Source organism: Lepidochelys olivacea (genome assembly GCF_965140295.1).
Source record: "Lepidochelys olivacea isolate rLepOli2 genome assembly, chromosome: 1".
NCBI classification, from domain to species: Eukaryota; Metazoa; Chordata; order Testudines; family Cheloniidae; genus Lepidochelys; species Lepidochelys olivacea.
Genome location: NC_140411.1, coordinates 186,271,818 through 186,299,394, shown reverse-complemented (window position 1 = coordinate 186,299,394; position 27,577 = coordinate 186,271,818). Strand labels below are relative to the sequence as shown.

Below are 27,577 nucleotides of genomic sequence, written 5' to 3'. Positions count from 1 at the left end.
GTATTAAACCTGATGGTACTTAGCCATGAGTTAACTTGTCTAAGCACTAAAATAATCCTCTTAAAACTGATGTGATGGGGGCATATTATATAACTGCAATTATCTGTAGACATTTCTATAGTTCCCTTGCCAAGAGGGTTTTGAAAGGGGAGATCCTGTTGAAGGCCATGATTCAGCAAAGAAATTAAGCATGTGCTTAACTTTAAAATTAAGATCGTGCATAAGTGCTTTGCTAAACGTGGAAGCTTATGTGACTGCCAGAAGAAATACATATGATGAAGCAATTTAAGTAACAGGCACTGTTTGTTTTTTTTTAAAACGTAGATTAGGTTAGATAACATTTCTTATTGTGAGGATTCTGTTAAGGAATGTATGAGGTGCAAGATTTGCATAGGTGTGGAAGCAGTTTTATTTACTGAAAGAAAATAGAGGAGCTGAAACAGAAGTTGAAATCATTCAGAGGTAACAGGGAAAACAAAAATCAGATGGCACATGGACAAAGGCACCATCAGACACATATCACAGGATGAGAGAATGAATGGGAAACATATGGAAGGAATAAAAGAGATGGAAGATTGTGACAAGTAAGAAGATTGGTAAGAGAAAAGGCGAATGTCAACAGACCCTTTTAATATAGTTACTCACAACAGATATTCTGCTCTTTATGAAGAGAAGGAGGAGACCAAGAATAAGTATATGGAAGCCCAAACAATGACAATGCAGCAAGCAATGAAATGGGACACACTTAGAAACTTAATAGAGCTAGAGACAATAGTCAGACAAAGAGAACAAGATTATATGTAGCTTCCCAGTACATGTCTATGCAGCAAAGAAAAACCTGCAGCTGGCCCATGCCAGCTGACAGACTCGCAGGGCTTGGGCTGCAGGACTATTTCATTGCTGTATGACTTCTGGGCTCAGGCTGGAGCCATATCTCTGGGACCCTCCCATCTCACAGGGTCCTAGAAGTTGGACTCCAGCTCAAGCCCAGAAGTCTACACAGCAATGAAGCAGCCTGGGCCTGTGTTGGCTAGCATGGGCCAGTTGTGGTGTTTTTTTTGTTGTGTAGACATACCCCCAGGGACCAGAATGGGGAGAGGTGACAAAAACATTGAGGAGTATCTGGAATAAAACTGGCTGAATACGGCAGAAATGGTGTTTGCCAACATTTGAGTTCTACATGATTAGTTAGTTTCTTGATGTCCATATCCCGTTTCGTTTGAAGAGCTGTTTTTCTTCAGATGAAGACATACTTTCACATGCAAACAAGGTTATTCATGTGTGAACACAGCAATTGTGATTTGCTATTCATTATTCTCACATTTTAAAAGTTTCAGTTGTTCAGTCAAGGAGGAGAAACAAAACCATGCGACTTTGATGACCATCATTTCCTATATTTCCTAGTTGATGAAGCTGGCTGAATTCCTGTGGGACAGATGATTTCAATGCTGCTGAGAGTCAATGGAATTGCATTTATTGTATAATTAATTATGCTGGGGTGCCTAGAGCCTTGGATAGGCATCTTTATTATTTTAGCAAATAGTTGAAATAAACAGCTTGTAAACAATGCATAGAGTAACTCCAAATCCATCATAAATTATTAAAATCCCCCCCGTGAGAGAAGGTTGGAGGAGCCTAAAAGATAATATTAAAGGCTCACCCACCTTATCTCTCTAATATCCTGGGGCAAACACGGCTACAACAACACTGCAAATATTAAAAGCATGGCAGACTATCACTCTCAAGAAGGAAAAACACAATGAGTAAGAAATTGCCTAGGGACATTGTGGCATATTCATCATTGGGGTTTTTTTAGAGCATGTTGGACAAACACTTGTCAGGGATCGTCTAGATAATACTTAGTCCTGCCTTGAGTGCAGGGCACTGGACTAGATGACCTCCCAAGATCCCTTCCAGTTCTATGATTCTATGATTTCCTGCATGCTTGAGAGTTCCCAGATTTTCTGTCCCGGAGGCACAACCAATCCTGGAGCTCCCCAAAGGGAGTGCAGCTTCTTATGAACCTCCAAATGGGTAGATCAGTTCTGTGGATATAACAGCCTGACAGGCCTAGAACCAAAATCCCTTTTTGTTTGTGGCTACCAGAATACAGGTAGCTTTACTAATTACCATAAGTAGGCTGTAAAATTAAAACAATCTAACAAGAATATGGCTATTATAAGACAAAATATTCTAAGCTGAGGTAAATTTCTTGGTGGTTGAGGAAAAATACCTCCAGAGAGAGAATCTGATTACTACAAGAAAGGAATAAGAATAAATATATGGTACTTCTAAAGCGTATGTGTGTGCGCTCCATGAAAGCTTCTGTTGATAAACATTCAAGATGAGCTATAAAACTACAAGATTAGGACATTTTTAAATGTGATACCTGAGATCAGAGAAAAATCACAATGTTAAGTATACTAAAGCACTCAGATCTGTGCAGAATGCATTACTCGGTCATGGTAAGCTAACCACTTTAGATTTCATGATTACCTGAAAAACATTTTGCAGCTTTCTATCTGCAGATACAGCACTTAAAATATGCTGGCATTCATGTACTGTAGGAAATAAGCTAGGAATTACATAAAAAGTCTTCCAATGACTGTACAGAAAATCACCTGGGACGCTTAACACTAAGGACCACATCGTGATGTCAAAGGGAGTTATGTTCAAGGCTCAAGGGTATTTTGCTTTTCAGTTTAGAAAATGTACCCATTGTAGTGATTGCCTTTAGTCTATCAATAATTCATGCCTGACACAGAACAGAATTAATGTAAAGAAAGAAGGCTAACAGCTATGAGTTTAAACTTGGAGACAAAGCAGTCAGTGGGCTTTCTGGTAAATTAATACTTGTGATCAGGGACGGTAAGCATTAGAAAGAAGTTTAATTAGCATCCCAAAACACTTGTTCCAAAAGGACATAATCACATGAAGAGTGATTCCTACCTTTGAAGGAATGTTTGGAGAAATACTGGTAATGGGAGGGAAAACAGAAACCCAGAATTGTTTATCCAATGGCAATGATTATAATTGTGAGTGACTTTTTATGTTAAATTGATATATCATAAGAGAAGGTGATGACCTCCTCAAAGAGGACAGCTGGGTAAATACTTTTGTTGGAAGGGAGGCGGCTTACTAGTTTTATAGGGTAGATTGTGTCATTTAGACACAGCCCTGCATAGGTGGTAGTACAGAGCAGCAATGCCCCAGGAAGAGCACCCCTCCATAGCATTTATATTGCACTTGTACCATTTAGATATTAACTAACTAATCCCCATAAAACCCCTGCCAAATAGGTGGGTAAAGTATTATCATTCTCAATTTACAGACGAGGCAATAGAGGCAGAGAGGCAAAATGACTCACCCTATTAAACATAGTGAGTCAATGGCTGGAGACATAGCTCACCACTTATTAAATGACTTTTCTTTCCTACTCCTTATTAATTTATGTAAGCAGAGTCAGGATGAGCTCCACCCTGCCATCTGGTGGTGAGGTGTGGCAAGTTGTGGAAAAGAACTTCAGGGGCTGATCTCATTTGCATAGGCACACCCACCCCGCCTAGCATGAGCCCATAGCTGCCCAAATGGTCACTTTGGCTGCTGTGGGATCCCCAGTGTCGCTGTTATTGGGGCAGGAAGAATAAATTGTTATTACCCTGATTATGGGAACTGTGCTTGGAACTGTACTGGGCCTTTTGTTGTGATGGAGGGATTCACCATCAACTAAGCAGCACTCGCTAGGCAAGGGACATGGGTTCCAAAACTCTGTGAATTGAGAGAGGCTGGGGACAGGTATTTATACTTGGTGGCATGGGCCCCCTGGTGAGGGCCTTACATGCTAATTACATCTTCCTCCTTTCTCCACTGTGACATAACAGAGCTAATGTTGATTCTATTAGGAGTCTAGTTACAGGCTGCTGAGCTGAATTCACTTTGGGCTAATGGTGCACCAGCACTGAGGCTCCCCTAATACAAGCTGAAATCACAAAAGAGCTAAAAACTGACTAAGAGCTGAAATCACTGAGTGTTGTGTTAAGTAGTGGGGGAGCCTGAAGATATATTGTGGAGCAGTTTGTGGGACAGCTGGAGTGGCTTGTGGACCGGCTGGTGGAGCAGTTCATGGGGTGGCAGGAGCTGATTGTGGGATGCCGAGCCAAGTGGAGCAGTTTGTGGACCAGCTGGTGGAGTAGTTCAGGGGATGGTGGGAGCTGCTTGTGGGACACAGAGCAGTTTGTGGACTGGCTGGTGGAGCGGAGCGGAGCCCTATGGAGCTGTGGGGCAATCAGCTTCTGATCATGTAAGGTGCCCCTTACCTCTTCCCCTTTCCCCGCCCCCCATTTCCACCCAGGTTGGGAGGTAAAACTCTACAGATAAACTTTCAAACTCTGGGGCTGCCCTGACCAGGGACAGAGACTTTTGGGCCATTGGACTTTTGGGACTTTGGGTGATTTTGGGTTGCTGGACTCAAGAACCCAAGGGAAAGGACACGCCCCAATTTGCTTGGGGTGGGTTTTTGCTCACGGGTTGTGTTATGAATCCTGTTGGTGGTGTTTCCCCAACATAATGCAACATTGTTTCTCTCTGTTATTAAAAGGCTTTTATGCTACACTCAGACTCTGTGCTTGCGAGAGGGGAAGTATTGCCTCTTGGAGGCGCCCAGCTGGGGTGGTATATGTTTGTCCCAGGTCACTGGGTGGGGGCTTGAGCCGGTTTTGCATTGTGTTATTGGAATGGAACCCCTAGATACTGAACCTGGCCCTTGTTGCTGCCAACTCTGATGGGCAGAAGAGTTACATTTATAATGATAAAAGTCCTTCATATTCCCCGTAGGCTCTTTGGGTGGCATTACTTCATTCTGCTTTTTTGCTGCCATCAAATTTCCCCTCCTGCCTCTGACTCTCTGTCCTTGTTTGGTTATCTCCTCAATAGTCCTTTTTCCAGAACAAAGTATCTGCCCCCACCACTATCAGTAGGTAAAGGTAGTCTCTGTTTTCAGCTTCATATCTCTGGGAAGACACTTTGACCACTCTGACAGTTAGGAAGCTTTTCCTAATGTTCAACCTAAACCGCCCTTGCTGCAGTTTAAGCCCATTGCTTCTTGTCCTACCCTCGGACGTTAAGAAGAACAATTTTTCTCCCTCCTCCTTGTAACAACCTTTTATGTTCTTGAAATCTGTTATCATGTCCTCTCTCAGTCTTCTCTTCTCCAGACTAAACAAACTCAATTTTTTCAATCTTACCTCATAGGTCATGTTTTCTAGTCATTAAATCATCTTTGTTGCTCTTCTCTGGACTTTCTCCAATTTGTCCACATCTTTCCTGAAATGTGGTGCCCAGAACTGGACATAATACTCCAGTTGAGGCCTAATCAATGTGGAATAGAGCAGAAAAATTACTTCTAGTGTCATGCATACAACACTTCTGTTAATACATTTCAGAATTATGTTCACTTTTTTTTGTAACAGCATTACACTGTTAGCTCATATTTAGCTTGTGATCCACTATGACCCCCAGATCCCTTTCCGCAGTACTCCTTCCTAGGCAGTCATTTCCCATTTTGTATGTGTGCAACTGATTGTTCCTTCCTAAGTGGAGGAATGTTCACCTGCTATGTATTCCTCTTCCTGAACCCATCCAACTCTCCTGTAGAGTTCAGGTGGGCAGAGAAAGATAAGGCCATGCTCCCCCCGCCTTATTTGCAGTTTGTTTTCCTAGGGGAAGGAATAGAGCAGTATCTGTGTATGGATGAAGGCAGAGGGTTCAGCTGTAGCTAGCTCCTGAGAAGGATGCTACAAGAAGTAGAGAATGTGGAAGGAGAAGTTTCTCTGTGACCATCTCCCCAGCTTGCATACAGAGATCAGGCAAAATCTGGTCCTTGGTGTCCCTAGATAAAAAGAGAAGATCATAAAGATACAATTTTTCCCCTTTCCATGTTTGTTTTTCTGAACCAGCATTAACATTTACTGGAACCAATGGTGCAACATTTTCACCGACATGAACTAAACATGTAGTTACTCTAGCAAGTTCTTTATCTAATCTAATTTACAGAATGTATCATGAAAAAAGTCTTTACAGACTTCCTATAAAATCTTTACTTTCTTTTTTCCTGTACTCCACAGTAGTCACCATTGTTCACATACTTTGTACACATAGCCACTTCTTTCAACATTTCTAACATTACATCTACTTTACAAAGGATTACAGCTATTTAATAAAGATACATCTTTGTCTGAGACAGTTCAACCTTATGGTTATTTCTACTTCCAAGAACCACAGGGAAACTCAAATTACCAAAGTGATTAACAAAGTTTTGCTATGCCTAGTAAGTAGAAAGATCAAATAAAACTGTATTTACAGCAACATCATAATACTTTTGTTTGCTTAAGATTGGAGATGGATTTCTGGAGGTAGTTCTTAGTGCATAGTATAATTTTAAAGTTATTGAAACAATCTAAATTCCTGTGGAACTCATGAGATACATGAAGGCAGGGGGGGAAAATCTTGTTATTCAAGCGCACAGTTCTGATTTATCTGGATGGCATTACAGCCTTGTCATTCACAGTTGTCCATAATTTATTCTCTTTTTCATATACTCCCATTGTCGTCATTGCTGAAACTGTTTGATATTCCTCACTGAGAACCACAATTTACCACCTGAAAGTTAGTATTATACTGGAATTTGGATTCATGCTTTTTTCTATTTAATTTTATGGTAATATAATCTGAAATTTAAAAAAAAATACTACTTCTGTGGAAATACGCTAGCTGGGTTTTATTTTTTAACATATTACAGTCTTTGCTAGCATTTAATTTTCATGTGATGAACTTAGTGGCCACAGCAAAGTAGCCAAAATTAAAGCTTGGTGGCTAATGGAAATAATCAAAGAGAGATAGATAGATACCCCCGTGCCACCAGTAGATTAGATGTTTGCTAAAGATAAAATAAGGAGGTGGGAAGAAAATGCAATTTTAATGGGAAGTTAGTTGAATGCACTGCAGTGAAGAATTTGTGTGCAATGCAAAATTGCATATTGTTTCACTTGGTTTCCAATGCCTTTTTGTGATGTTAATGAAGAAAATGTCTTTAAAAGCTCAACAGAGAAATATGAGTTTGTAGCAGAGAATTAGATTTTGGACACAAGGTCATAAAATTTAGGTCATACAGTCCAGTGCACAGAACAGAGCTGATAAAGTCTGACTGAGACGGTAATCAGTTAGGATGAAAGGACAACAAAGAATTAAAGAAAATAATAGATTCCATGTGGCTATAATACACTAAGCAGCCTTCTATACTAGGATGCAATAAAGGTAATTTAAAAGAAAAATCACCAGGCAGTTTAGTGGCCATTAAGTCAAAACAGCAAGAAGTTGGAGGCCAATGTTTAAATCACAATGACACCACCCCCTTTTAAAGATAAATAGTGCTGCTTTGAGAAACAGTGAATGCCACAGGTTATAAAGAGGTTAGGACTATAAAAATGCTGAAAAGGAAGAACTCAGGGCACTGGCTAATTCACCACTTTAAGGACTGGACAGTTAATGTGGAGGTGGCTAGAAGAAGGCACAATGCCAGGAGAAAAGGTTACTCATCACTGGGAGATAGGATGACATCAGGATGCTGTATTGGAGTTAGAACCAACCCATGCCCTGCTAAGACCCATCCTCCTTGCTTGTTTTCCTTACAGGACCTTCCTACCCCCAGTATCAGAGTCGAAGCCCTCCTTCAGAAGTGGAACCACCAAGTAAAGGACATACATATCTAGAGCCGAAGCTAAAGGCATGGGGGAAGAATGATGTGATGTTGGCACTGTTCAAAAATGAAGAGGATGGTCTGAAAACATGTGGGGAACATAAATTTCTGCTTATGTGGGCTGACCTGAAAACTTGGTATTATGATAAATTATACTAGGATAGAGTGTGCAGATTTGTGACATAATCTAAGTATTTTTATATAAGTGTAGCAGAAGTTTACCCAGTCCAGTGCCGGGACAACACATTGCTTCAGTTTCCTCCTCTTTCCCCAGTGAAACCAACCACCACAACTGGTGCTTTGAATTGTTTTCCCCTTTTGGGGGCATGATTTACTGATATAAACTAACATTTTCACTGAAAGCCAGGTCTCTGGGCTTTCATTTCTAGGCTTGCCAGTTTCTTTCAGTCCTTGCAATCCTTGTATTGCATTTCTCTGCTTCACAATCTGTATAGCCCTCCCCAATAGCTCCTTCAGGGCTTTCTTTTCCTTGTAGCCCTCTAGTGCTTCGCAGTCTGCAGATCTCCAAGCTAGGGCTTCTCCCTCAGCAGGCAGTGCCCTCTGATTCTGAGCTCTCTCAAGAGTCTCCTCATTTACGCCCCCAATGATAAACTGTTATAAGCTACCCTTATGGACCAGTAGGTGTATGCAGTGTAGTTGTAGCTGTGTCAGTCCCAGGATGTTAGAGAGACAAGGTGAGTGAGAGAATATATTTTACTGAACCAACTTCTGTTGGTGATAGAGACAAGCTATCAAGCCATATAGAGCTCTTCTTCAGGTCTGGGAAAGGTATTCCAAGCATCATGGTTAAATGGCAGAAACACGGATGCAGAAACTGCAGACATACTTCCACTGCTACAATGATCAACACCTCCCACCAACGCACCTTTCAAGATCCATGGATCCTACACCTGCCCATCACATGTGGTTTACCTCATCCTGTGCGCTAAATGCCCCAATAACAGCTATGTGAGTGAAACCAAACAATCACTACGCTCTTGAATGAACTCACACAGGAAAATGATAAGACAAAAACACTATCACCTGTGTGTGAGCACTTTTCACAAAGCGGTCACTCTATAACTGACCTATTAGTCCTCATACTCAAAGGAGTCATGCATAACGCTTTCAAAAGACGAGCCTGGGAGCTTAAATTCATAATTTTGCTAGACACTAAACATTATGCATTGAACAGAGATGCTAACTTTATGACTTATTACAACAATCTGAAACCCACTAACCCCCTCTTTTTGTCCTATGACCGTAGAGATGTTAACAGACCACTACCTTGAATGGTCCCTTAGAATATGTGCTAACCACTTATGCTCAATAATCTGTTCCACCCTGCATTTAGCTGTGACACGCTGGGAGTAACTTTCCCAGGCCTGAAGAAGAGCTGTGTGTGGCTCAAAAACTTGCCTCTCTCACCAACAGCAGTTGGTCCAATAAAAGACCTGACCCATCTTGTCTCTCTAATACCAGTTGTTGGTCATGTAACTGACACCTGACACCCTCCCTACAACAGGATGGATTTCCCAGATCCCTCAGGGAATGACATGTCCCAGTAAGCCTTTTCTTAGTGGGGCTGAGCCCTGGACCAGAGTTGGCTGGCCATGGGCCACTACTACCTTAAGGGGCACAGATTACTCTGTTACAATAAGTTATTAATAGGGCTGCAGGTTTGTCACAGTAGTAAAAATGTCATATACTGTTGTTTTATTTTATTAAGATGCATCAGATGAAGTGGGCTGTAGCTCACAAAAGCTTATACTCAAATAAATTTATTAGTCTCTAAGGTGCCACAAGTACTCCTGTTCTTTTTGCGGACACAGACTAACACGGCTGCTACTCTGAAACCTGTTATTTTTTTGTTTGTCCATGACTTTTCTTTGTGTTCAGGATTTTAATAAAGCAGCATTTCCCAAATTGTGGGTCACAACCCACCAGCACTGGGTCATAGGAAGGTTCTAAGTGGGCCACTGGTCCGGTACTCAGGGAAGGACCAAGGGTGGAAAGGAAGAGGTTGGAGAGCAAGCCCACTCCTCAGTAGCAACTCCTGTCCTGCGGGGCTGGGCCCAGCTCCCTGCCCTCGCTGTTGCAGCCTGGTGTGTGTTGAGTCCCAGAGCCAGTCACTCAAATTTTGCACTGTGGCCTCAATCATGACAGAGGGGGTGGATGGGCCAAACCTAAGCACTGCTGAGACCCCACCCATGTGCCAGGTTGCAATGCCAGGAGCAGGAAGCTGGGCCCAACCCCATAGGATAGGAGCTACTGCTGCAGGTCAGTGCAGGGTAGACTCACTCTCCAGTCCAAACTGGAGTCCTTAAAGGGGCCTTAACTGCATGCAAGTCACTGGTGCCTGGACTGGTCCTGCTTGAACTCTTCCCCTGAGACCAAGCCCCACTTCCCCTCTTCCCTTCAAGACCCCACCCTCGCTCAGCTGCCCTGCCCTGCCCTGGCCTTGCACTCTACCACAGGGCTTCTCACTTCCCATCTGGGCTCCTTATTGCCCCCTCTCAGTCTGCATGGGCTTCTTACTGCCCCTCCCGCCCCTCAGGACTCAGTCCTGTCCTTTCACCTTGCTCACACCCTGGGAGGTCCTGGGAGGGGAAGGGGAAAGGCCCATGCTGCAGCCAGGGGAGGCAGGGCAGCCCAGCAATGTGGCTACATGGGGAGCTCAGGTTAAGCCAAAGCTGGCCCTTGGGAGGCAGGAGCTCCATGGCCCACTTCCCCACAGGGCGATGCAGCTCATTCGGTCACTGAACCAATAACCCAGCACAGGAGCTCAGGGATACTGACTGCACTAGTGGTGTTTTTCAACTGACGGGTAAAACTAATGTTCTGTCTAAAAAATCCCAGAATTCTTTAGAAAATGGATGTTAATGTTGGTGCATGGCCTGACTGCTCACTTGGGAAATTACTTTCTATCTACTTAGGTCCAGATTTTTAAATGTACAGTATTTAGGTGCGTAAACAAGCAGATAAGTACCTACTGGGATTTTCAAAAGTACCTAGGCACCTAACTCATGCTGAAATTAAGTCTTCTCTGCAGTCCCGAATGGATACAGCATTTTTAATTCCCTTCCTATACTGTTTAGTGATGCTGTGTGCTTTTAAACAGTTTCTAAAGCTCACCACAGCCATGACTGTCATTTAATGGATGGTGAAATGATCCGTGCCTGCAGTTTTTATATAAGTTTGTAAAGCACTTTGATACCCTTCTGAATGAAAGGTGCTATATAAATGGAAGATTAAGATGTGGTTTAAAAAAATCAAAAATATATTCTATAAGCTTTTAAATATTGATAAACCCAGGGAACAAATTGCTGTGGCTGCAACTTCAAAACAATTCCTCTGTTCCAGTTTGCTAAACCAGTGTTTATTTAATATTAATTATTTATACATTTTCTTTCTTCAGATCACCATATTCATTAATAACTTAAAATATAAACTATCATGCACTAAGCATGTATATTTTATTCAAATTATGGGGCCTGATTCTACCACAGTTAGTCATGATTAGAACGTGAGTTGTCCCACTGGCTTTATTGGAATTACTCTGTGAGTAAGGAACTACTCACCGAGAGAAAGGGTGAAAGAATCTGGCCCTATCTGGCCAGCACTGCTGCTTGTTGCACACTCTTAAAAATTTTGGGCCTAACTCTCATGTATACTGTGGCCTGTTTACAGTGCTCTGGCAATAAATTACACTTACATGCAATTAAGGCCCCTTTAAGGACTCCAGTTTGGACTCGAGAGCGAGTTTACCCTGCATGGGCAGCACCACAGTCCAGGCACCAGTGACCCCCCCACTTCCAGTGCTCCATAGCCTCTCCAAAGGAAAGATGCATGTGCCACATGTGGCAATGCTGAGCAAAGCAACATCAAAGAACTTTGGATGGTCTGAGCCCTAGTCTCTCCATGCCTCACTTTCTCATCTGTAAAATGGAGCTAATAGCACTGCCCTATCTCACAGGGTGTTATAAGAATAAGTACATTAAAGATCGTGAGGCCAGATAAAGGGGACTGTATGAATACCTAAGATAGATGAATGGCTTTATGCCATATTTCTGCCCCACAGACGACCTCTATGCTATCTTATTGCATTGGAGTCCAGCTAGATTTCCTCAGCATGTATAATTTGGGGGGAGGAGGGGAAAGGAACCAAATAACCAAGCCAGAAGTGACCAATCACTCCCATTTTACAGCTTCCAAGACATTCTTCCCTAGAGTTTACTTTAGTAATAAAATGGCAGCCTGGTCAGTCAATTCAAGAACTGATGAGTGAGGGCTGTCATTCAAGCATTCCCTTACAAAAAACAAGAGTGAAAAATCTGTATATAGTTCATGTTCCAGAAAGGTTAGGTGAGAATGAATCAAGTTCCATGCTACAGGAAAAGATGAAAACCCATGTCAGATTCCTTTCATTATGCCATGGTGGAAAATCCCTTCCCAACTGACACTCTGTTTAACCCTTTGTATAGAAGTAAGAATCATCACAGTTAAATATCCATTTGCATGTGTTGCTCCCAGGTGGTAAGTGCCAAGTTTGACCTATTCCTCCAAGAGAACATTTCCAGAGTTGCTCCACACACACACCAGGTAGCACTGCAATGTTCATAAATGCTCAAAACCCCTACAGAGACAATTAAATTAAACAGTATACTTAGGCAGCAACTGCTGAAATTCATGATGGAATTCTTTTTTATAACATAAAAGCCACAGGTAGTAAAGAATAGTAGTTTGGCATATCTGAATATGACAACACCTCTTACATCTTATAATTAGATGGCTTTTTTTAAGAGTACTTCTATCTATCAAGCAATTTTGGTCTCATTGTTTAAATCTGGAATTGGTTCAATGCAGCAACTGGAATTTAAAATATCAACATATTTACAAATGCTACCTTAACATCATTTTTGGTTTGCGAATTCAATACATAATGTAGCTGACAGTACATAAACAAAGTCACCTTTTCAGAGCTGAAAGTATGCATCTTTAGAAAATGGTTACTGATGTTGAAGCTTGATCTTTAAGTAACATTTCTTGAGCATGTCAGTGATATGGTACAATTAGTTCCTCATCCAAAAGAAATATGGCATCTCAGATTTCAAATTTTATTATTGCAAGTGTTTGATTTAACATGCTGCATACCAAAGCAGCTAGGGTGGAATACATTGTATCTAGAGCTATACTTCTCATTAAAAACATATTATACCTTAAGGGAAGTATGTTTTTCTATAGGGATTTCACTACAAATTAATTACAGTTTGCTATCCTCTCATTTCATGAGATTCATTGGAGCTATAGAACGGCAGCGTGATTTATGTCTGTGTATCCTACCCTGTCAGAATGGGAAGTGTAGCTTTTCTCATCTCAGAAAAATAATATGGTTGGTAAAAATTCTGTGGACAAACTGCAAAAATGACAGTGTACTGTAGCCTCCACAAAAGACATACATCATCCCCCTAACAAAGCATTACCCACTAGAAACATTACAGAAACATGTGCTGGCTGGGGAAATATAGCACCTCTAGATCTTTTGTCCCTATTCCAGACAAGCAACAGCACTAAATTTCCAGGTTTTTTATGATACCATATTTTATGAAAAGTAGAAACATGACAGATTTTGTTCGGAGAACAAACCATCACAATGACATTTTTAAAATGGCTCTCTTTTAAATGTCTTTTCAAATTTGTAAATATGGCAGGCAACAGAAACGTGCACCCATGAAGATACACAAAAGGGGTCATGGGGAGGTGTTAAATACAGGTAAGTCAGAGAAGTTGGGAAAGTCATTGGAATCCTCAACTGAGTATGGAAAATAGAGGCTTTTCATCTGGGTTTTACAGGAAGCTGAAAGTCACAGTAAAACACTGTAGCAAGTATTCCTATGCTCAATAGAACAGGCTAGAAGTAGAGCTGGGTGAAATTTTGGGGCCACATTTTTTCCAGGTTTCACCAACACAGAAATGTTTCATGAATGTGTGTGGATTTTATCAAATTGTTTCAAAATTGTATCAAATTTGTATCAAACTGTATCAAAATCAAAACATTTTGTTTCAATAATTTCGAAATGATTTAAAAAAAATTTTTTTTTAAAAAATCAAAATATTTTAAAATGGTCAGAATCAAAACAAAACATTTCAGTTTCATTGAAACAAAAGGTTTCATTTGACCCAAAATGACAATTTTTCCAACTTTTCGATTTGCTGAAAATTTTCATTTTTTGTCCAACCTGAAATGAATTTTTTGATTTAGTGAAAATGCCAATGTACCAAAAAATCCATTATTTGCACAGCTGTAGTTAGAAGTCCATCCTCTCCATAGCTTTAAATAAAGAGGTAAAGCCAGGAGCTCACATTTATGTTGGAAGGAAATGAGCTGGCCAGGTTTGGAAGGAAGAATCTTACATAAGGACCCAGGGACCAGAACCAGGTTTGCAGAGCCAGGTGGGTGGGAGGATGAGGTTCCCACAGTGCTACTGGGAAGCTATTCATAGGTACAGCCTGGGAGCACTGTGGAGACTAGGTGCTGCAGGAAGTACAGCCCAAGAGACCCGGAGTGACAGTATCCTGAGGCACTCTGATTGGCCAAGTGTCCCTACTTAATCTCAAGGGTTGCCCCAGGAAGTTGTCTGGGCAACCATAAAGACCTTGGTCTGCTGCAATGTCAGACTTACCTAATCTCTGACTTCAGCCAGATTTTGATCCTGATTCCTGCCTCTCAATTCTAGCCTGGCACTGCCTCTAATCTCCAGTCTATGACTCTGAATTATGTTTATGGGACCTGGCCTTGTGATTCATCCAACTCCTGCCAAGTGGCCAGACCTCAGTCCAACTGTTATCGCTAGAACAGACAGCCTGTGCCCTGGTCCCTTACATCTTATTGGTGTGATGGTACTTCCATACTAATGGCAGAGAGTACTAATAGCACAAGATTTACCATTTCTACAGTTACTCTGCTGTTGTTGCTGGGCAACACTTCCATTAAAAGACAAGGTTCTTTCTTAGCTCACGTAGAGGGAGCAGTCTCTGCACTTTCCCCACGACCAGGGGTTGTGATTGCCCTGGATTTTGAACAATGTTTGGGGTTAAGTTTCCTTCCACCCTCCATCTTCATGCTTACACATCCCAGCACCTGCATGTAAGATCCAGAGGCATACACCATATGGAAACTATTAAAAGGAACCCAAAGCAGAGGGAAAGAGCTCTTGTGAGAAATTCCCATGACTTTCGTTCCTAGAGCAGTAGCATCCCTTGTCTATATTTATCCATGGGGACTATCTGATATGCAATCTGGCCTCCAAGCAATTATGTTGACAGAAAAATGATAGGGAAAGCTCACACACAAAAAGGGAAAGCTTATTTTTGAGGGGTTGTTTTGGCATCATAGGTGTTGGGCTATAGGATACTAGTGACAAGGACTCTGACTTGGGATTTCTCTGGAAAAAGACTATGAAATGATTTATAATTTAGTTAATATTTGCATTGTTAAAAAGGGACTCTGTCTCTGTTGGAAGATATTTGTGTCTGTCAGACACCACTCAATTGCTCAAGGTGCTGGCCTAGTTCAAAACCAAGTTATTAAAAACTAATCTTTGTTCTTGTTGTAGTTACTGAACTGATGCTATAAAAAGGACTATATGATTTACAGCATCCATCTCTAGGGAGGCTTCACTCAGACTTTTTTATTGTTGTTATTGATGTGCCTTGGGGATTGGATCCTGCCATTCCATGCAATCTAACTTGCTCCTTCCTGGCTGGGAAAGCAAAACAGTTGGGAAGCTATGGGTAGACCTATGAAGATTCATAGGTAGAGCTTCGCGAACCAGCTGAGCAGCGGGGAACCAGCTGAGCAGCACACAGCAGGAGTTTGCCTGGGATTGGTGAGTATCCAAGTGCGTGTTTGCTGAGTAAGTATCCGAGTGTGTGTTTGCTGGGAGGGCAGTGTGAGAGCCTGAGCAAGTGCCTGATTGGCTGGTAGCCTGCAGGGGGTGGGCACTGGGGCTGTCTGTTTGTTTGTTTCAGGGAAGCCTGGCTGTTTAAAAATAGGCAGAGCTTCGTGAACCAGCTGAGCAGCGGGGAAAAAGCAGAGGAGCACACAGCAGGAGTTTGCCTGGGAGTTCGCCTGGAGTGAGCCCAGTGAGGCTTACATCTTGCCAACTTCTCTGAGGAAGCTCATAGTAGGAAGGTGATATGGAAGGGGGCGTTCAGCTGTTGTGACCTGCATTGGATGTGCCGTGTTTGTCTTTCTTCCACAGGACAGAAGCGACTTTGTCTGTACAAAGTGCAAGCTGGTCTCCATATTGGAAGAGAAGATTGAAGGTCTGGAGCAACAGATAATGACCCTGCGTTGCATACGAGAAACGGAGGATTTTCTGGACAAAAGTCAGGATATGCTTCTACGGGCACAAAGCTCTAAAGATTTAGAGCAGGTTGCACGGCGGAGCCAAGAGGCCAGTGAAGAAGCTTGGCAACATGTGACCTCAGAAGAAGAAGGGGGAATGTCCGGGTTCCAGCAACGCGGACACAGGTAACTAACCACTTTCATGTTCTCTCCACAGCTACCATTGCGGAGAGTGGACCAGATGATATGTCTGGGGGGAGAAAGCAGAAGGAGACTCCGCTGGTTGGAAGGCATGAGATGCACTGTCCTGAGATGGGGGGTTCCACGACGACCACTCCCAAGAGAAGGAGGCGGGTGGTGGTGGTCGAGGACTCTCTCCTCCGGGGGACTGAGTCATCTATCTGCCGCCCTGACCGGGAAAACCGAGAAGTCTGCTGCTTGCCGGGGGCTAAGATTCGCGATGTGACGGAGAGACTGCCGAGACTCATCAAGCCCTCGGATTGCTACCCCTTCCTGCTTCTCCACGTGGGCACCAATGATACTGCCAAGAATGACCTTGAGCAGATCACTGCGGACTACGTGGCTCTGGGAAGAAGGATAAAGGAGTTTGAGGCGCAAGTGGTGTTCTTGTCCATCCTCCCCGTGGAAGGAAAAGGCCTGGGTAGGGACCGTCGAGTCGTGGAAGTCAACGAATGGCTACGCAGGTGGTGTCGGAGAGAAGGCTTTGGATTCTTTGACCATGGGATGGTCTTCCATGAAGGAGGAGTGCTGGACAGAGATGGGCTCCACCTTACGAAGAGAGGGAAGAGCATCTTTGCGAGCAGGCTGGCTAACCTAGTGAGGAGGGCTTTAAACTAGGTTCACCGGGGGAAGGAGACCAAAGCCCTGAGGTAAGTGGGAAAGCGGGATACCGGGAGGAAGCACAGGCAGGAATGTCTGTGAGGGGAGGGGCGATCAGCAGGTTATCTCAAGTGCTTATATATGAATGCACAAAGCCTTGGAAACAAGCAGGGAGAACTGGAGGTCCTGGTGATGTCAAGGAACTATGACGTGATTGGGATAACAGAGACTTGGTGGGATAACTCACATGACTGGAGTACTGTCATGGATGGTTATAAACTGTTCAGGAAGGACAGGCAGGGCAGAAAAGGTGGGGGAGTAGCACTGTATGTAAGGGAGCAGTATGACTGCTCAGAGCTCCGGTACGAAACTGCAGAAAAACCTGAGTGTCTCTGGATTAAGTTTAGAAGTGTGAGCAAAAAAAGTGATGTAGTGGTGGGAGACCGCTATAGACCACCAGACCAGGGGGATGAGGTAGATGAGGCTTTCTTCCGGCAGCTCGCACAAGCTACTAGGTCGCACGCCCTGGTTCTCATGGGTGACTTTAATTTTCCTGATATCTGCTGGGAGAGCAATACAGCGGTGCATAGACAATCCAGGAAGTTTTTGGAAAGCGTAGGGGACAATTTCCTGATGCAAGTGCTAGAGGAGCCAACTGGGGAGGGGGGGAGCTTTTCTTGACCGGCTGCTCACAAGCCGGGAAGAATTAGTGGGGGAAGCAAAAGAGGATGGGAATCTGGGAGGCAGTGACCATGAGTTGGTTGAGTTCAGGATCCTGACACAGGGAAGAAAGGTAAGCAGCAGGATACGGACCCTGGATTTCAGGAAAGCAGACTTCGACTCCCTCAGGGAACGGATGAGTAGGATCCCCTGGGGGACTAACATGAAGGGGAAAGGAGTCCAGGAGAGCTGGCTGTATTTCAAGGAATCCCTGTTGAGGTTACAGGGACAAACCATCCCGATGTGTCGAAAGAATAGTAAATATGGCAGGCGACCAGCTTGGCTTAACGGTGAAATCCTAGCGGATCTTAAATATAAAAAAGAAGCTTACAAGAAGTGGAAGGTTGGACATATGACCAGGGAAGAGTATAAAAATATTGCTCGGGCATGTAGGAATGAAATCAGGAGGGCCAAATCGCACCTGGAGCTGCAGCTAGCGAGAGATGTCAAGAGTAACAAGAAGGGTTTCTTTAGGTATGTTGGCAACAAGAAGAAAGCCAAGGAAAGTGTGGGCCCCTTAATGAATGAGGGAGGCAACCTAGTGACAGAGGATGTGGAAAAAGCTAATGTACTCAATGCTTTTTTTGCCTCTGTCTTCACGAACAAGGTCAGCTCCCAGACTGCTGCGCTGGGCATCACAACATGGGGAATAGATGGCCAGCCCTCTGTGGAAAAAGAGGTGGTTAGGGACTATTTAGAAAAGCTGGATGTGCACAAGTCCATGGGGCAGGACGAGTTGCATCCAAGAGTGCTAAAGGGATTGGCGGCTGTGATTGCAGAGTCATTGGCCATTATCTTTGAAAACTCGTAGCAAACGGGGGAAGTGCCGGATGACTGGAAAAAGGCTAATGTAGTGCCAATCTTTAAAAAAGGGAAGAAGGAGCATCCTGGGAACTACAGGCCAGTCAGCCTCACCTCAGTCCCCGGAAAAATCATGAAGAAGGTCCTCAAAGAATCAATCCTGAAGCACTTACATGAGAGGAAAGTGATCAGGAACAGTCAGCATGGATTCACCAAGGGAAGGTCATGCCTGACTAATCTAATCACCTTCTATGGTGAGATTACTGGTTCTGTGGATGAAGGGAAAGCAGTGGATGTGTTGTTTCTTGACTTCAGCAAAGCTTTTGACACGGTCTCCCACAGTATTCTCGTCAGCAAGGTAAAGAAGTATGGGCTGGATGAATGCACTATAAGGTGGGTAGAAAGTTGGCTAGATTGTCGGGCTCAACGGGTAGTGATCAATGGCTCCATGTCTAGTTGGCAGCCGGCATCAAGTGGAGTGCCCCAGGGGTCGGTCCTGGGGCCGGTTTTGTTCAATATCTTCATCAATGATCTGGAGGATGGTGTGGATTGCACTCTCAGCAAATTTGCGTATGATACTAAACTGGGAGGAGTGGTAGATACGCTGGAGGGCAGGGATAGGATACAGAGGGACCTAGACAAATTGGAGGATTGGGCCAAAAGAAATCTGATGAGGTTCAATAAGGATAAGTGCAGGGTCCTACACTTAGGACGGAAGAACCCAATGCACAGCTACAGACTAGGGACCGAATGGCTAGGCAGCAGTTCTGCGGACAAGGACCTAGGGGTGACAGTGGACGAGAAGCTGGATATGAGTCAGCAGTGTGCCCTTGTTGCCAAGAAGGCCAATGGCATTTTGGGATGTATAAGTAGGGGCATAGCAAGCAGATCGAGGGACGTGATCGTCCCCCTCTATTCGACATTGGTGAGGCCTCATCTGGAGTACTGTGTCCAGTTTTGGACCCCACACTACAAGAAGGATGTGGATAAATTGGAGAGAGTCCAGCGAAGGGCAACAAAAATGATTAGGTGTCTGGAACACATGACTTATGAGGAGAGACTGAGGGAACTGGGATTGTTTAGTCTGCAGAAGAGAAGAATGAGGGGGGATTTGATAGCTGCTTTCAACTACCTGAGAGGTGGTTCCAGAGAGGATGGTTCTAGACTATTCTCAGTGGTGGAAGAGGACAGGGCATGGAGTAATGGTCTCAAGTTGCAATGGGGGAGGTTTAGGTTGGATATTAGGAAAAACTTTTTCACTAGGAGGGTGGTGAAACACTGGAATGCGTTACCTAGGGAGGTGGTAGAATTTCCTTCCTTAGAAGTTTTTAAGGTCAGGCTTGACAAAACCCTGGCTGGGATGATTTAATTGGGGATTGGTCCTGCTTTGAGCTGGGGGTTGGACTAGATGACCTCATGAGGTCCCTTCCAACCCTGATATTCTAGGATTCATGCTGCCCCAATGTGGGGAAGGTGTGCTGACTGATTTCATTGGCCTTCAAATGAGAGCTATAAATGGGTAGGAAGGTCATCTAGTTTCACTGTCGAGTCTGCACCCTGTACATCAAAGCATATTCTTAGAGATGGGCCCAAACCAAAACTCTAGACCTACACACAACAAATCTGAATTTTGCAGTTTTAGCCCATCTCTGTTCTGTACAAACATTAAGTCAGATTCAGCGGCAGGCTACTGACTATCTGCCCAAATAGGAGAACAGGGAGGAAAGATATAAGGAACTTTCCTTCCTTGTATTCCACCAAGCGGAGCTCAACCACAAGGCTCTGAGTTCTGTGCTCAGACAAAACTAAGTTCACGCAACATTAGAAACACTGAGCTCCTAAGGATGTTACAATATCCCTGGATACACTGCAAAGAGCCATTTGCAATTCCATTCCATTCCACCCAGGAGTATACACAGAAGTCTTCAAATGTTAGATTGAGTCACCCTTATATTTTGACAAGCCAGACAAAACATTTGGCATGAGAACTAAAAGCAAGATATTTTTTCACTTTCATCTCTTTCTGATAGTAACTTTTGACAGCACGAGTACTCATACCTGAAATCCTAACCAACATACTAGAGAAAAATGTTTAATTCCTAACCCCGTAGTCCCTACTTTGTCATACTAAACAGAAGTGAGCATGCTATCACTACTAAAGTTAATTAAGAAATAGATAGGTGCTTCTGTCATTACAAATGTGTTGTAATAACCAATGCTGTTCTACCAATAAAATAAAAACCAGCAGGATCTTATTAAAGGGGAAAAGGCAAAATGCTACATTTATTGTGAATACAGAAAGAATCATAGTAAGCAGTTAATTATAGCTAAAACATTCCATTCAGTTTCATATTTATTCACACATTCATTCATTCACACACACACAGGTTCTGCAAGGTTGTTATCATAGTTACCAGCCTTAGAGTTGCTCATGCCAAGACACTGGCCAGGTGGCCTGGACACGAGGAGGGAGCAGGGCCTTGTCAGATGCTCATCTGATGCTCCTGGAAGTTGGTTTGCAGAATCAGACCCCAAAGTTCTGTTTCTAGAGTCCATTTTTATAGGAATTTCTTCCTATGCCAGTCTATGGGAATTGCTTTATCACTCTGTTGCTGAATCAATCAGCAGATGGCACATTCCTGATGGCTCCGTGCTGCCAGATCTTCAGTTCTCCCATCCTTGAGGCTGTTGGGTGGATTCCAGTCTGCCCTCTAGGGGGTCATCTGGTTGTCTCCACCCTGCGCATTCTTCGGCCGATCGCCACTGGATTCTTAGGCTGGCACCTCCCTGATCATTCATTTATTATCCACACCAAACATACATCCACATACATCCTCTATCTCTATTTTAATCACAAGTGTTAACAAAGCGAGATAAACACAGCAAAAGGGTGGGGAGTCTCTGTGTGCTGTTTCTGTTGTTACAAAGTATTGCTTTGAGATCAGACTCTGTCTTAGAATGTACTAACACAATTAGCAGCTTGCAAGTTTCACACAGAGAGGGAGAGAAAGAGTAAAAACAAGAGACCAAAAACCAAGAGACCTCTTAATTAGTAATACTCTGGAATTTAAACTATGGGGAATCAAACTCATTTGTGATTTTAATACAGAGCTTCTTTAATATGAACCAACATAACAATGCTACCCATATTGCAATGCAATTTATATGGGGTTAAATTCATTCCTAATCTATCAATAATGGGAACAAAGCACACAGTCATCTAGGACTGAACCTGGGCTAGGAAGTGCTGCTATGATTGACTGGTTTGGGGAAGGGCAGCCAATCAGCACAGGCATTCACCTAAACCAGCTGTGTACAACAGTGAGAGTGTGTCCTGGTCTATACTTAAAATGTAGATAGATATAGCTACAGCACTCAGGGGTGTAAAAAATCCACACTCTTCAGTGCCACAGTTCTGCCAACCTAATCCCAGGTATAGACACAGCTAGGTTAAAGGAAATATGCATCTGTCAAGTTAGCTATCATCATTCAGTGGTCTTCCTACAATGACAAAAAAACTTCTGTCACGTAGTTGCATCTAACCTTGCAGTTATGCTGGCACAGCTATGCCGTTATAGTTAAGAAACATAAGAATGGCCATACTGGGTCAGACCAAAGGTCCATCTAGCCCAGTATTCTGTCTTCCGATAGTGGCCAATGTCAGGTGCCCCAGAGGGAATGAACAGAACAGGGAATCATCAAGTGATCCATCTTCTGTCGCCCATTCCCAGCTTCTGGCAAACAGAGGCTAGGGACACCATCTCTGTCCTTCCTGGCTAATAGTCACTGATGGACCTAGCCACCATGAATTTATCTAGTTCTTTTTTGAACCCTGTCATAGTCTTGGCCTTCACAACATCCTCTGGCAAGGACTTCCACAGGTTGACTGTGCATTGTGTGAAAAAATACTTCCTTTTGTTTGTTTTTTGTTTGTTCCTGTATTGTAGACATGGCTGGAGAGAAAGAGAGACAACCCTGTCTACAAAAGAAATCCATTGAGCTGGCAGTTCTGCCCATCACTTTGCAGCAGTTCCACAGCTATATATGGCAGTGGAAGTTGGAGTCAATGACTGATATGGCTGACTGGTTGCAAAGTGTAAAGTAACCTATAGGAAAAGAGTACTATCCCTTTAAAAAGTTAGTGGGCCTTCTGTTGGCACTCACTGTGTTCTGTGTTTTAGAGAGCAATCAGAGCATCAGCATGTATGTAGCTTGGCCTAGCACGTTTGCGCATATTAAGTAAATAGTTATTTGGGACCCATCTACACTCATAGTTGCAGCATGTTGTTTTTGTTGTATAAAGAATACAAGACACAACAGTGGACTTTCTTCCTCAGTTTGCCAGTAGTGTTGCGTAGGCATGCATCAGTTTAGCACCAGGATCAGGAATTTGGCCCTGTCATAAATATAAAGGGAAGGGTAAACCCCTTTGAAATCCCTCCTGGCCAGGGGAAAGCTCCTCTCACCTGTAAAGGGTTAAGAAGCTAAAGATAACCTCGCTGGCACATGGCCAAAATGACCAATGAGGAGACAAGATACTTTCAAAAGCTGGGAGGAGGGAGAGAAACAAAGGGTCTGCGTGTCTGTCTATATGCTGGTTTCTGCCGGGGATAGACCAGGAATGGAGTCTTAGAACTTTTAGTAAGTAATCTAGTTAGGTATGTGTTAGATTATGATTTCTTTAAATGGCTGAGAAAAGAATTGTGCTGAATAGAATAACTATTTCTGTCTGTGTATCTTTTTTGTAACTTAAGGTTTTGCCTAGAGAGGTTCTCTATGTTTTTGAATCTAATTACCCTGTAAGATATCTACCATCCTGATTTTACAGGGGGGATTTCTTTATTTCTATTTACTTCTATTTTTATTAAAAGTCTTCTTGTAAGAAACTGAATGCTTTTTCATTGTTCTCAGATCCAAGGGTTTGGGTCTGTGGTCACCTATGCAAATCGGTGAGGCTTTTTATCCAACATTTCCCAGGAAAGGGGGGGTGCAAGTGTTGGGAGGATTGTTCATTGTTCTTAAGATCCAAGGGTCTGGGTCTGTAGTCACCTAGGCAAATTGGTGAGGCTTTTTACCAAACCTTGTCCAGGAAGTGGGGTGCAAGGTTTTGGGAAGTATTTTGGGGGGAAAGACGCGTCCAAACAGTTCTTCCCCAGTAACCAGTATTAGTTTGGTGGTGGTAGCGGCCAATCCAAGGACGACGGGTGGAATATTTTGTACCTTGGGGAAGTTTTGACCTAAGCTGGTAAAGATAAGCTTAGGAGGTTTTTCATGCAGGTCCCCACATCTGTACCCTAGAGTTCAGAGTCGGGGAGGAACCTTGACAGGCCCTGAAAATAAACAATGGAGCCAATTCTCCATTGTTCTGCACTTTGTGTAATCATTTACACCAGTGGAAAGTGAATACAAAGTCAGTGTAAAACATTAACAGATCAGAATGATAGCATTTTATATCCCATTTGCACTTCAGTAAAAGTAATCACAAAAGATACAGGGCAACAGAGAATTAGGAACTATATTTAACCTTGACCCCTGCTTCTATAAAAATGCCCACTTGTAAAGTCAAAGCACGTACTCATGGCTCAAGAAACCTGTATGTGTTTTCATCCTCCAAACTTTTAAAAGTTGCCTATAACTTGCACATCTCTGAAACACAATGCCCTATTGTTTCCGTACAGACTTTTTTTTATATATACACATATGCATACTTGAAAAGTAAATGAGCCTGGAAAGCAGCCACTTTGCCACTAGTACTACAATAAATAATGCTCTTGTCTCCTGAAAGAAATAGCAGCTCTTTGAACGTTATTTCACCTTTTCACAACATTTCTAGAAATAATACTGAGCAACTGCAGTGCTACAGTGCATTATACCTTCAAAGTGCTATGTAATATTCATCATTATGGCTCGAAACATCCCTGAGAATTATGTATTATCCTCTTTTTACAGATGGGGAAATCAAGACAAAGAGATGTTATGCCCCAGTTAGTCATGGTAGAAGAGTTGCGACTATGGCACAGAATCAAGAGTATGGGTAGGGAAATCCAGCAGATTCTGTTTGAAGGGATGGTATCATTCCAGCTCTGCACAAGAAGCCCCTTATGTTTCAGGTGTTCCCCCAACTACTCTCTCCACTTAGCCTACTGTAATACTGTAGAACCTCAGAGTTGCAAACACCAGAGTTATAAACTGACCAGTCAACCGTACACCTCATTTGGAACCGTAGGTACGAATCAGGCAGCAGCAGAGACAAACAAAAAACAAATGCAGTGCAATACTGTGTTAAACATAAACTACTAAAAAAATAAAGGGGAAGTTTAAAAAGAGATTTGACAAGGTAAAGAAACTGTTTCTGTGCTTTTTCGTTTTAATTAAGATGGTTAAAAGCGGTGTTTTTCTTCTGTATAGTAAAGTTTCAAAGCAAAGTCAATGCTCAGTTGTAAACTCTTGAAACAACCACCATAATGTTTTGTTCAGAGTTACGAACATTTCAGTGTTGCGAACAACCTCCATTCCCAAGGTGCTCGTAACTGAGGTTCTACGGTACAAATAATTAAATAATAATAATAGACAAAGACCCTGATTTGAGGGGAGAGGGTTCAGTGCTGTAGGAAAGTCATTAGCACAGCTTTGTCCTGATTCCCAGTTCTAACCATTAGACAACAGGGCCTCAGTTGAGGGAAAGAGACTAACATATTGACACTTCACCTCCTAGGATCCAGGAACAGGCAAATATTATTAGATGGGGAAAATATTCAGGAGGAGAAATCAAAAGGAAGAGGATTGTGTTGAAGAAAAGTGGAAGGAAATATTCCAGAAGAAATATTGTACTTCTAACAGAGCAGTAGACCAGGCCTTAGTTTCTCAATCAACATTTTTCAAAGCAGGGTTATACCCTCACAGCAGCCCCGTATCTCTTTAAGTAGTGCTGACTTAAAGACAAGCCTGAAATATTAAGGGGGGAGAGAGAGAACAGTCAGTTCCTGCAACAGTAGCAACTTTAATGATTAACCCTGTGCATTCCAGGGACCAAGCCTTTCAGGACCAATTATTTTTGCTAGAATGCAGGATACTGAATATAAGCTGCACCCACCAGTGTCCTTTTAAGTGCATGCCCTGTCTCTCTCACATCATCCAAATGAATACACCTGTAGGCAACTCACAAATTAGATATGAAAATATGGGAACAAGAAGCAGTCCCACCATTTGTGAAGGTTTAGATCATGCATGCGCAAGTTTCCTTAGCATATATAAATATACCTGAGAATATGGACAGCACTTTAAAGGCATCTTTTCCCTCATCCCTGCATTAAGTGCAAAAATAGAGCAGTGGAAAATCTGGCCCACTATGTTGAGGGATTAGGGATTATGATGAATGGTCTTGTCTATATTCAAAGGGCATGGTTGGATGTGGCAGCAGGTCCTCAGCTGGTATAAATAGTCACTGAAGTAAATGGAACTATGACCATCTATACCAGCTCAGGATCTGCCCCCAGATTTTAAACCATATTCTGTGGCCACTCTTACTTCAGTTTAAATCTGGTTTATATCAATTTAGCTAAACTCAAATCCTTATCAAATTAAGCTAAATGAAACCTGGTTTATATTGATTTAGCTTAATTCAATAAGGACTTGTGTTTAGCTAAATTGATATAAACCAGGTTTGAATTGAACTAAGAGTGGCCACAGAGGGTTTTGCACTTGTTTAACTAAACCATTTTTAAAACTGGTTTCAATTTAAGTCATCTTTGAATACAGACAAGAGTTAGGATTCTGATTCATAATCCCACAGATAGCAGCTTCATTTCATTTGTGAGTTGCACCAGTAAAACTCAAAGTGTGGTTTTAAACCACTTCAGTTTAACTAGTGTAAAAGGATGTGTGGATACTCTTATTTTGGCTTGAACTATTCTTATTTGCATTTAGCTTAGGTTGATTAGGAACAGATTTAAACTACAGCAAAATAAATCACTCAGTCTGAAATAAGGATGTTCACATAGGGTTTTTACAATTGTTTAACTAAATCAGTTCAAGTAAACTGGAGCACATTTGTGTGTAGACAAGTTCTTAATTTAGTACATACACCAAGTGTTTGGTCCTGAGGTGCTTGACTCACTGAGCAGAATTACTATTTTATCAGCTGAGCAGTGGTGTAAAACATATGTCCCTGATGATTTTCTAAAAGACACATTTCTGTGAATGATTTGCTGACCCAAGCCATAATCCCTGTGCCAACTTTTCCAAACCCTCCTGTTTAAACCAAAATGTCAGGCTTTTGTAAGGTCCTGTTTCACAGATTGCCTTCAGACTATAAATAAAGACAAAGAGTGCTTTTGCTTTTTTGCGCCAAGAGAGGTTTCTGACATCCTGAACACTGTTATGGTTAGTAAGTGCACTACACCTGTCAAGCACTCTACTTGATACTGTCTCCACCACAGGTCATGTCCCTCAGCCTTGAGTTCTTGGGGCAGAAATGAGAGCCTACAACAAAGAATCCTGCAGCTGTTGCTCCAAAAAGACCTGTCTTATCTGTCAGTGCAAGAAAAATTAAAGATAACGCAGCAGACTGGCATAATTTAATGATGAAATGGGAGACCCTGAATAATAATGGATTTACTACTGCAAACAAAATTGTAAACTTGAATTGGCACACAATTTAAAGATAACAAGCTGGAGATAGAATGTGACAACATTCCTCTGACTGTGGAAAGCTGTCTCCAGACTATAATGAAGAACTTGAGATGTTCTGTGCAGAATTGCTTGGAACCTTGGAAAACATGGCAAAAATACAACTGAAAATGGAAAAACTATGTTCAACTACTAAAGGAATTTGTGACTTAGAAACATACCATTATGAAAACAGAGATTGCAGGACACCACTCTTTCACACATGGCCCACTACGTACTTCTATGAGGTTTATTTCAAGCTCACTGAAATGTACAAGAAGGAACTACGACTTAAGCAAATTACTGTGCAAGAGATTGCTCATCCTGCTGACCAATATCTCATGATGGTTTATCTATCATCTTGGTTGTACCAGCCCTATATTGAAAAAAGCAGTAAACTACTGCTAGAAAGCATGTTGCTGGAAACAGGACACAGACAAGTGTAG

General features: G+C 42.6%; 1 pseudogene across 1 annotated transcript; it reads left to right on the top strand.

The window, feature by feature from the left end:
• Positions 1 to 492: 492 nt before the first annotated feature.
• On the top strand, positions 493 to 27,577 carry LOC311519421 (cyclin-dependent kinase 2-interacting protein pseudogene; annotated as a pseudogene). The gene is made up of 2 exons: positions 493 to 584; positions 26,983 to 27,577. The product of its transcript is annotated as a cyclin-dependent kinase 2-interacting protein pseudogene (transcript).